This window comes from Miscanthus floridulus, unplaced genomic scaffold (genome assembly GCF_019320115.1).
Source record: "Miscanthus floridulus cultivar M001 unplaced genomic scaffold, ASM1932011v1 fs_694_2_3, whole genome shotgun sequence".
NCBI lineage: Eukaryota > Viridiplantae > Streptophyta > Magnoliopsida > Poales > Poaceae > Miscanthus > Miscanthus floridulus.
This window is the reverse complement of record NW_027097122.1, coordinates 1-11,814: the sequence shown is the minus strand read 5'-3', so window position 1 is coordinate 11,814 and position 11,814 is coordinate 1. Positions and strand designations below refer to the sequence as shown.

The following is an 11,814-nucleotide window of genomic DNA, read 5'->3' as shown; positions in this document are numbered from 1 at the left end:
CCGCGGCCATGCCCGCGCCTACGGGCGCCCTTGGTGTTGTAGCGAGGGGCCGATCCACTGGTGATTGGCGGTGGCGGCTGAGCACTGCTGGATCCACCATCAGAAGGAGCAGGTGGCCTGGAGCCGCCGATGGCGAGCAGGGCGTGCTGGGCAGAGGTCTTGGCGTGCTCCTTGTCGTACTGTTCCTCCAGGAGAAGGTAGGGTCTCGCCGAAAGGAAGGTGTGCGGCAGTTAGCGCGAGGTGATCGCCGGGATCGTGTGGTGGTACTTGGAACTGAGCCCGTGCAGCATGTTGAGGACTTGGCTCATCTCGCGCATCGGCTGGCCGACGTCGCGGAGAGCATCGGCGAGCTGCTTGAGGCACCCGATGTACTAGGTGATGTCCATGTCGCCCTGCACCAGATTATGGAACTCCGCCTCGAGGTACATGGCGTGATGCAGTTCGTTGTCGCGAAATTGCTCACGGATGGCCTGCTAGATGCGGTACGCCGTAGCCTTGGGTGCGCGGACGATGTTGCGCACGTCCTTGGCGATGGAGATATAGAGCCAGCTGACGATGCACTGGTCGACGACGATCCAGTTAGGGTCGTGGCGCTGCTCAAGGGTCGGCGGAGATGAGATGTGGGAGACAAGATTGAACTTGCCGAGGAAAGCGTCGAACAAATAGAGCCACTCGTCATAGTTGGGATTGGTGAGTTCGAGGATGACATGAACATGGGATTTTATGTTAACGGTTTGAAGGACGGCGACGGGAGGAGGAGGGACGGTGGAAATGGCGTCGGTGTAGGACAGGCCATCGGAGTGGGAGGAGGAGTCATCGTCGGAGCCGTCAGCATCGAAGAGAGGATTGAGGTCCATGAGGAGGGAGGAAGAAACGGAGGCAGCGAAGATGGGAAGGCGTCGGCGAGCTGGCCGCGATGGGGGTGGCGAGCGGTTTGATCAGGGATGAACCTAGTCAGCTGATACCATGTAGAAAGGTGGAATTGGGCCAACCGATCATTCCATTTATCTGTCTTTGGTTTATATATGTTACAACATGCGTTGCTCATTTGGCAACCGCTAGTTACATCGTGGGCGAGTGGATGCCCACGCCATGCGCGTGGCCATCGTGTTCCGTCTTCGGTTAGCAACGACGGTCGGCGTGGCGACTCTGGCGGTGTCCCTCAACAGGAGGGTATGGAGAATCTCCTACATACAACTAAAAAAAGTAAGACTATTTTTTCGTGCGACTTTTTCTGGGGTCGTCTTCGCTCCGCCTCGCCTACGATACCCATCTCCCGTCCACGCGCAAATCGCTAAAACGCTGCAATCACCTCCCCCCACCCACCATGTGTCTGATCCACGCCGACGCCAGCTCCCGCCTGCCGCCACCGCTCCGCATCCACCTCCTCTTCATCTCCCCTGGCCACAGCGCGCACGGATGCCGCACCCGGCCGCCTCGCCGTCGCCGCCTCCACGCGTCTGATCCGCCTCTCCCGTAGCAACGCACGCCGACGCTCCCTCTCTCTCTCCCTGCCCTCGCGCCGTAGCTCCATCACCGCGCTCGCCCACGCCATCGCACTCCATGGCTTCCCTACCCCGATGAGGCTAGGGTTTTTTGGCCCCCACCCCTCAAGGCAGCGCTGCCGTCGCTGGTAGCCACGGCGCCGTCGATGCCGTGAAGCCGCCGCTCCGCCCTCGCCAGCTCCGATTCGCGAGCGTGCTCCACTCCTCCATCTACCCAGCTCCGGTGGCCCGACCCTGTGCTGCGCTACCACAGGGGCACTGGCGAGGGCAAACCCTAGCGGCGCAGTTGAGGCCTCCGGCGCGACCAGGTCCTCCCCTACTCCTCTCTCCCCATATGTCGTGCGGAGGAGGTACACATGAGCCCCCGCATGTGGAGGCGCCACGGAAGAGGCCAGACAGCCCGACGTGCGACCCCGGTAGTGTGCAGCATCGGCAGCACAGGAGCATGCGAAGCCGGCGCGCAGCCCAGGCGGCACGATAGCGCGTAGACCCGGTGGTGCGGAAGCCGCGACCCTAGCACGCGAGCTTCCCTAGGCGGCCATGGTACGCGTGGACGTAGACCCCACGGGCGAGAGGTGGCGCGGCCAGTCCACGGTGCTTCGACGAGGCTCCCGGCGTGCTACCCCGGTTCGTTATCTTTCTCCCTGGCAGCAGCTACTAGCCGCTTCGTCGATTGAACGCATCCGCTGCGCCGGCCTCTGTTTCCCTACTAGAGGACGAGGTGATGGTTCTTCTCATTTACTGTTAATGTATTTTTACCTGTTTATAGATTCCTATAAAAATACTTTTGCACCTTCCTATAAAAATGCAATTCTAGATTGTATTGTTAAAGGCCTTGATCCTAGGTTTGATATTACTGAGATTGCTAAGCCGTGAGTACTCCCTGCATTACTAGCATCTCAATACTTTTTTTTCAAAAACATGCAAAGCTTGCTCATCTTCGCTTTATTTTGTACTCTATATTTTCAGCTTGACCTTTTCTGGTGCTGACTTGACATGTCTGTTAAATTTGCTAGATATGCCATGGAATTGCTAAGATTTAATGAAGCTGGTGTTGAAGTAGTTGTGATGGCATATCTCCGAAGTATTTTCATACTGAGAGTTTTAAGTGCTCTTGATTGCAATATTATGTCCGGATGCAAAGAAGAGATGGGAAAGGTAGTCCCGTGCCTTTTACAATTTGTTCCGCCAACCCGACAGAGTTGAAAAGATTTAATGAACTGCTATTTTATAGGAGCAAGGTGAAGTCATTCCATTTGATCATGTTTGGTGTTGCCTTCTATTCCCTACAAGTACTTATTAGCCCTCTAATTATTTTGACACCGATTTGAAAAAAAAGGGTTGGTTTTTACTCATCATTTAATTGTTGGAGGTGTTTCTGCTGCCTCTCTGCTTGCAAATATATGCTTTTGTGCTCAAATGTTACTTCTAAATGTTCTATTGCTAAGTTGATTTTTTACTATTAGGATGAGAGCATTAATTGGACCTGATTGCTACAATTATTTTGTTACCAGGCAGTTGGCGTCACTTCCAACAAGCATTCTATAGGACGAAGGAAGCTGTTAGTTTCATGTGATACAACTAATGCTGAAAATGATGCACCTCAGGTGGCCCCTAGCATTCCCCCTGATACAACTGAATAAGTAATGTGAGCGCTCCTTTTCTCCCCTCCATCCTGTGGCATTGTTCTGCAGTTTTGTGCTGGTGCTGACGGAACATGGACGAATGGTACGCGCCGGGTTCTTCCAATCATTACGCAGTTCTTGCATATCTTGTTCTTAAATTCGTGGTTGGTGCATTCATTTTGCTTATTGCCTAGACCTATGTGGATTATGCAAGAATCTTTTTTCTTATTTAATCAGGCTTCTTGATCATATCATGACAAATCTTAGCTGTGTACTAATCAATGTTTGTGATCCATCCTTGACTGATTCGGGATTGCACTTGGTAATTCCTTATGCACTGTTTGTATTAGTTTTGATCAATTTTTACTTCAGAGAGCATATTGTTGGGTAATTTGTTACCTGCTTTGTCCAATGCTTGCTTAAATACTTGACTTCATTGGTACTTCTTGAATTCTGAAAACAAAAATTCTTGGTGCTATGCAATCACTGTAGCATCATTCAAGTTGTTGCAACTTATTTCCCCATGTCAAATTTCTGGGAATCCCAAATAAGAGACAAATGCAGTACCTGCCATGGTGAAATTTAGTGACTGTCCTAGTCATTTTGGCTACTTGAAGCTTGCACTTATAGTTTTTAATGTAGGCTTCTTTAACTGTATTCTGGACATGTTCAATTGCATCTGCAAGGTACTGCCATGAAGAAGTTTACATCATGGGTGTGCTCAACACTTGAACTCCGTCTTGATAATTGTTCTTGTTCTCTCGTGCATTTCCAGAGCTGTAACAGAGTTATTCTGATAGAGAAAGACCGCAGGGAGTTTCTGAAGAAGATGAGAAATCCAAGGGCAGATGCACTACAAAAAAGTGCTACAATGAAAAAAGTGAGGGACAAATGCAAACTATCCTGCTGCCCCGCTGTGATTACAAAAATGGTAAGCTATCCTACATTATCCATAATAATTTTACCTTCAAAATGTCATTACTGAAACCTGGCTATTTTTGTAAGCTAATATTTGCAAGAAATCTCTCAACTCTTTCCTATTTTTGTTGTAAATACAGGTGTGGTTAAAAATGTCAGAGCAGGATTGATAGTGGTTCATGATTGCAGCAAGGTTTTGATCTCTCAACTCCCTAATTCAGTTAGACAAGACACAGAGCACCTACAACTCATTGTTTTTCTTTTTGTTCTTTTGATGGGATTTCTTTTGCCGTTTGTGTTCAGGTTTTTGTATGGCACTGTTCCCTGTCATCAACGAAACCTGAATTGTAGGTGGTATTGTTTCTTGTCCAGCAAGAGCCCATAAACATCACGATAATTTCAATATGACAGGTAAAGAGGAGTGCTTGGTTCCATTAGCATGTCTTTTTGTTGAATCTGAACTGTGCTTATACAAACAGCGTGCTCTCATGGCGGCAAGAGCTCTGTACTTAATAAGGTTCTGAAAGTAATTCAGGGTTTCTTAGCAGCAAGACTAAATGTTTTTCAATGCCGTTAGAGAAAACTAACACTAAGTTAGTGATCTTTGGTCCACATGCTGATTCCATGTAATTTGAATAACAATTCTGGCTCAAAGACATCATCAGAGGCATCAGGATCGAAGTTGGAGGACAGCACACAGTGAAACCAAGACATGCTCGCTCTCCCAGTGCGCCATTGCTTGTTATGTCTGTTTGCTTCTACTCTCACTGTGGTTTCCTTCCTAATCCATGCTCCAGATGCTTAGATGGCTTTGCATTTGGAGCTAAACTCCAGCCTATCATTTAGCTCATTCATAAAGCAAACCTCCTTTCTTTCCTACATAGATAGATATTAGTGATCAACTCATTTAGAACCAATGTTAAACTTTGGTTAAAATTTGTATTTGCTCCAATCATAAGTTATCTATATGATGAATGTTGCAGTAAGAGGGTGCGGCACCTGAGGATGGGAAGAGCCGTTGGGAGACATGCGCCTGCTGACGGCCGTCACCCCAGGGCGAGTTGGCTTTCAACTGGGAGCTGCTACTGTGTGCAGCAATGAGGGGAGGCAACAGTTGTAGCACTCGGTACCCAAGGATGCTTAACAAAAAGGCAATTACTCATATCAATATTTGTCTATTTTGATTGATGGGTTTGCATTAACAACTCAGAAATATTTGTGCTATGTGAATATTTACGTTTTTATGTGAATTGAGTGTTGTAATTGTACAACCGAGGGATAATGACATGATGGTGTGGCCTCAATACTAACACATGGTTTGCCAATTGAAGCTAGAATACCCCTCGGGCGACCCGTGAAACACTTTTAAACATGTTGCATTCACCATGGATTTTGAACTTAAGGTCAACCTTGACATTGTTGTAGCCACAGTAGTTGAAAAAACTCATACATGGGGTTGATGAATTTTTGGTTGCATTACCTAGATAAATCACCCTATGTACATGGTTGTTCAGTTGCATCGTATGGAAAATAACCGTTCGTGTGCACCATTAGGAGATAAGACTAAGACCGCCGAAGAAGGTAAGATAATGCACGAAAGAAATAGATATTGAAGATTTCTTTTTGCCGATATAAAATATTATCTTAGCCGCATCACGGAAAGGTCTATAAAGTAGAGTTGGTAAGCCTACGACGCCGCGCTCTCCATGAATATGTTAATTTCACGAACTTTGTTTTTTTTTAATTAAATGTCACTTTAACGTCTGTATTTAATTTCACAGCATTATTATTTTACCATGCGATCCATGTGTTTTTAGTATAAAAGTTTAGTTGTCCTATAGTAACGCACGGACACGCTACCTAGTTTTATATATTCCTGCACTGACTGTGTCGCTCCGTGATAGCAAGACTCCTACTATGGGTAATAGTAGTAATCGAGTTGTTTGGCTGATGGTTTTTTGCGGCTGAAAAAGTGGCTGAAACTGATTTGTTATGAGAGAAAAAAAAACACACAACTGATAAGGCAGACTGATAAGTTGAAGCGAACTGGGCGAATATGAGTCAGTATAATCAACAAGATAAGAGGAAAAAACTAACGATCGAACAACCCAGTGTCCTGAACGTAGAACGATGATAGGGTGCTTCCGAGTCAAAATAGACCGATTGATGGCCCTCTACTCTCTCGTCCTCGACTGACAAGAACTTTTTATGAGAGGTACATCAGTACGAATCCTTCCGCCGGTGGACGCACGGTGCATGCATGCGTATATACATACATACATACATACATATCCGTAACCGTACCTTGTATCGTATTAGCACTCCTTCCAGATCCACCTCCGCTCCATGCTCGTGTAGGTACACCAGAAGATACTATGAAAATGTACATGCACGTGCTGTTGACGCCGTACGTGGTACGTATACATACACCACCAATGGGCCTTTATGATCGAGCCTCCGGCTCCGTTGCAAGCAAAAGCCATCCAAGAGTGTTTTCTTCTCATAACAAATCAGCATAAGCTAAATTTCAGCGAAATGAACAGAGTCTGCTTATGCTGATTTATTATGAGACTATTCGTTCGTTGAAGAGTACTGCTGAATTATTCCTAATCATCAGCTAGGAATAAGTAATCAGTACGTGTGCCGTACGTCGTCCTTTGTTGCGGCGAGCCGGCAGCAAGGATCATGTCAGTCGGAGCAGCTGACTCGGCAGGGCGTTAAGGCAGCTGCCAATCATGCGTAGCGAGGGCCAAGACGATGATAGGTGCCAGCCGCGGCAGCTGAAGCCACTTGCTTGCTCGTGGACTCGTGGTCGTCGTAATAGTGATAGCAGCGCAAAGCCCAGACCACTTCGTTGTCACCCCCTGCCGTGCCGGCGGCTGTGGCCCAGCTTGGAGCTGGAGAGCTCCATCCATGGGAACACAGCACACCCAAGGCGACACGGAGAAGAGCTGAGCTCCCCAGTTGGGACTCGGGTTGCCCCGGTCCCGCGCAGCAGACGCATGCAAACGCGTTGGCCAGTGGATCAGCGGATCAATCATTACGGTGAACCCACCCAGCTAGCCCAATGTAATCATGCACGATAAGTAATCCCCCGGGGCTCATCCCCATGGGAGTCTGGCCTTCTGGGGGCACCTCTACCTGAAAGCGAGTGGCATACTACTGCACACCATGCATCAATCAGCTGTTCAACGGAATCTTCTCTCTCTTTTTGTTTGTGTTTTTTTTTTTTTGGCTAGGAATTGGTCAACGGAGACTGCCAACTCAGGTCTCAAGTTTCTAATAACTCAACCGCAGTTTCTTATCGACAACTGATGATGGGATTATTTTGACTTGTGAGGCTGAAACTGAAAGCGAGTCACACCATGCATCAATCATCTGTTCAACGGAATCTTCTCTCTCTTTTTGTTTGTGTTTTTTTTTTTTGGGCTAGGAATTGGTCAACGGAGACTGCCAACTCAGGTTTCAAGTTTCTAATAACTCAACCGCAGTTTCTTATCGACAACTGATGATGGGATTATTTTGACTTGTGAGGCTGAAACTGAAAGCGAGTCACACCATGCATCAATCATCTGTTCAACGGAATCTTCTCTCTCTTTTTGTTTGTGTTTTTTTTTTGGGGCTAGGAATTGGTCAACGGAGACTGCCAACTCAGGTTTCAAGTTTCTAATAACTCAACCGCAGTTTCTTATCGACAACTGATGATGGGATTATTTTGACTTGTGAGGCTGAAACTGAAAGCGAGTCACACCATACACCATGCAACGTTAAATTGATCAAGAAGACCTTCAAAAAAAATTGCTCAACAAGAAATCTGGCCTCCTAACCCAATTACTAGATTCAAGCTGCTTTAAGCTCAACACGGTGCTTGCATTGGAGTTTCTTCTTTTTCCCCCTCGTTGGCTTCATCAGCATCATCATGTGTCCCGTTTGCCAAAAGGAATTCATCCATGATTCTTGAATCAGAACACCAACGCGGGGCAGCGGACAGACGGACAGGTATTGTGGGTGGCTGCGCTGCACATGGCCCAACCTGGGATCCGCTCTTTTCTCCTGCCAGCGAATCAGCTCTCTTCTTTTTGGCATGCGCTTCTTTTTGGCATGCGCAAAAATACGCGACAATTGAGAGTGTTCGACTACCATTATAAACCAGCTTATAAGATATAGTACAGTATTTTTTTTTCTTCCAACAAATCAGCTGTATAAATCAATACAAACGGCAAGCGACGGCTGGATGATTGGCAAGATTCTCCTCTAGCTGTGTACCCTGTACGGTCTTTTTGGAATTGACGCGAGTGTGAAGGGGACCTTTGCAGCTGTGTGGAGTCCGGACAGGGACAGCCGTCCTAGTAGTACAAACACACACTGCACGGATTAGAAAAACAGGGGGGCAGGAATGTGGTTTTTGGTTACTAATGTGTACGGACTGTTTTTTTTTTTTTTTTGGGTGTGTGTGTGTGATCCGTTTGGGTATCAATGTAGCAGAGTGTCAGTACCAACCTACTGTATTCCGTCTGATGTATGCAGCCTCGGTTCTAGGTTCGCTCTTGCACTTGGGCCTTGGGCTTCAACTACATTGGGCTGATACGGCCAGAGATCGATTGTTGGTGGGCGAAATGAGTTGGGCCTATTTTGCTCTAGGCCTCTGCCGGTTTGCTTGTCCTGGCATTGTGAACTGAACTGTTCTGCGTGTCTTGTGTGTCTCGAAGAAAAAAACTAAAAAGGGAGATTAATCCGAATCTGGAAAAAGCTGGTTATCTGGAACCGAAATACTAGCAGATACAAGGTACTACTCCGGAGCAAGTGAATTTGCACGAGTGCGGCGTGCAAATATCAAATGTGAAGTGCGAGCTCCATCATACGCCACTCGGCGACGGCTATCTGGCTGCAGAATTCCCCGTTCCGAAGTCATGTTACTTGACCTTCAAAAACAAGTCATGTTACTTTTCAAGCTCTGCAGAGCACACCGCATCCACATGTAACTGCTGCCTCTCTGCCTTGGATTCGAAGACCTTGAAAGCCTTGACCAAAGCACACACAGAACACAAACGTTCAGTGCAGATCATCTGCATACTCCACGGGTTGAAAGTCATGTCACAGTCCGAAAAGGCTGTCATGATGGATGTCCTATTTTCAGCATGTTCGCTGGTTGGTTTTAGGCAGGACTTATCAGCTAGCCAACAGTGTTTTCCTCTCACAGCAAACCAGCACCAGCCGGGCTTATCAGCTCAAAAACCAACCAACGAACAGGTCGTTTGTATATTGTTTATCTACATGACACTCGATCTGCACGGTTGCATTGCAACAACATGTGAGAGAGAAAATGGAAACCCTCCCTTTCAAGCCCAAACTAAACAAATAAACCAGTGATGAGCGAGAGGACAAGAGGGACGCCCGGTTAAAAAGTTCGACCACAAGTCCACACCTTCCTTTTCCAAGTGGCCATTTTTTTTACACACACACAAATTGCACAACGACCGATTTTACTGACCGCGGCAGTTGGACCAACGAGCGTGTAGACTATGGCCGTCAGGGTCGTCAGAGCCTTACACATTTCCATGAATGTACAGTCCACGGATACGATTTCCTCGATGGGGAATGCACAAGCTGCTGACATGTGCTGTGTCGTTGGAGATTTGACCGCCGACCCCGGCAGTCAAAATTGGCTAGCAGCCGATGGAGCGCGAATGCATGCATGCATCCATGGTATTGCTAGTGCAGCATTCGGTCTCTGTGGAAAATGGAAATCCTCCGCTTCTGCTTCCTCGGCGAGCTGAGAGAGAGAGGTTAGTATACACTGCTCCCCAACAGGCAACAGCACAGCACCACGGTTGTTTCTGGAACGGTGGATTTGATACATGGATTCACTTTTCACTGCTCGCTCGCCTCTTCGGAATTGGAAAGGGCCGGGAAATTAAAGCGAATGCCTTTCAATTCTACTTCTCTACTTGAAAGGTGAAAGCTCAAGGTAAAAAAGACAGGACTTTAGTGTCATGGATAAAGGAAAGACGCGATCAGCGAGAGTCTTTTTCCCTTTTGAGTGAATCCAATGCTTGCTACACCTGTATATGGCATGTCAGAAAGTGGTAGTAATTATACACACGACCTATTCTTGATGATGAAACAATATACGTAAGACCGAGTGCTGGGTTAATAATTAATACAGGGTGTTTGATTTGATAAATGAGTTACTCCTTACTTTTTGTAATAGCTAGACTGAGTCTATCCATCGTCATATCAATGCCAAGGTAATAATAGAAGAACTAGGGGTACGAGGATTGGACTCATTCTACAAAATTTGAGAAATGGACTTATGATGTACCACTTCATCTAGAATGCAACTGTGCTTCGGATTCATGGGTGCAAGACTCCACATACAAGGGTAGATTAAAATCCCCGTATGTATTCCTGTAGGGGCTCCGGCCTCTCCAGTTCTATCAAAAAAAAAAATCCCAGTGTGTACAGGGGGAGGCCAGCCGCGCCTAGATCGGGCGCGGAGGAGCCGGCCACGCCCAGTTCCGGCAGGGAGGAGATCGGCCGAACCCATGTCCGGCGGACGCGACGGCAGCTTATTTTTTTAAAATCGATTAACGGAGGCGAGCAGCTTTAATCGAGGCGAGCAAAGCAACCGCCTCCAAAAAAAACCTCGATTATCCGTGATCTTTGATTGGAGACGGTTGCAATGCTCGCCTGCGTTAATCCAAAATGTCTGCCTCCATTAAGTTTTATGTACTAGTGATATAAATAATAGATAATAAATTGATGCCTGTGGGGTGTATATAAGTGTTGTATGCATCCTTACTTATTTAGTGTAGATACCAGAAATCGTACGTCCTTTGTCTTAAAAAAAAAAGGAGTATCAATCATTTCAAATGACGCTGATTGTCCAAATAAAGGCCGATGCCCCTGGAACGACACTATCTAGAATTGATCTGCTGAGACCGAGGTAACTGCATCGTAAGACAATTAGTCTGTTTGCTTATTGGTTTCAGTCAGAGCTTATCAGTTAGCCAACAGTGTTTTTTCTCACAACAAACCAGCACCAGTCGGGCTTATCAGCCCAGAAACTAACCAGCGAACAGGCTGAATATAATTTCCAGACTCGGTACGCGGCGAAAAGGGAGGAGGACATTTTCAAGAGATGGAACTAGTAGCAGCATCACCTGATGACGAAGGAACGACTGAAGATGAAGCTTGAGCAAGCAGGTAGGTCTCTGGTTAGTAGAATTATTACTTTGAACACGTGAACGAGGAAGAAATCTGGGTACCCAGCAAGCCAACAAAGTCTCCGCAGCGCGCTGCACGTGCATGTCGTCATGCACGGTAGAGGAGATACTAGGAGGACAAGTTTTTTTATCGTGGCACGCACGTTTTGGTACGTGCTACATAAAACCACTGATGAAAATTATTAGACGCGCCAAGAAATCTCTGTCGTCTCTCTTGAATTCTCGACCGAGAAAGAAAACGATCGAGAGCGAGTTATAGCTAGTAGTGTACGTCGTCGGAGATGGACGGGAGGAACAGTGTGCATCATCGGAAGCTCAGGTGAAGCTTCCGCAGAGCAGACCAGGTCGAGACATCCATGGCGTCCTAGTCGTAGCGAGAGAGACTGTGAAACGGATGGCTCATGCATACGCATGGCTGTGCGTAGGGAAGAGGCAGTCAAATCCTTGTATTGACTGGAACTTGCTGTACCTTCAAGTACCAGATGAAACTGTTTTGAGTTTGATTATATTTTTTATATAAAAAAAATATTTAGGATACTA

General features: G+C 46.9%; 1 long non-coding RNA gene across 1 annotated transcript; it reads left to right on the top strand.

The window, feature by feature from the left end:
- The first annotated feature begins 3,622 nt into the window (after positions 1–3,622).
- Positions 3,623–5,248, top strand: LOC136532713 (uncharacterized). The gene is made up of 4 exons (XR_010778294.1): positions 3,623–4,061; positions 4,189–4,241; positions 4,352–4,459; positions 5,032–5,248. It is a non-coding gene; the product is annotated as an uncharacterized lncRNA (long non-coding RNA).
- Positions 5,249–11,814: the final 6,566 nt, after the last annotated feature.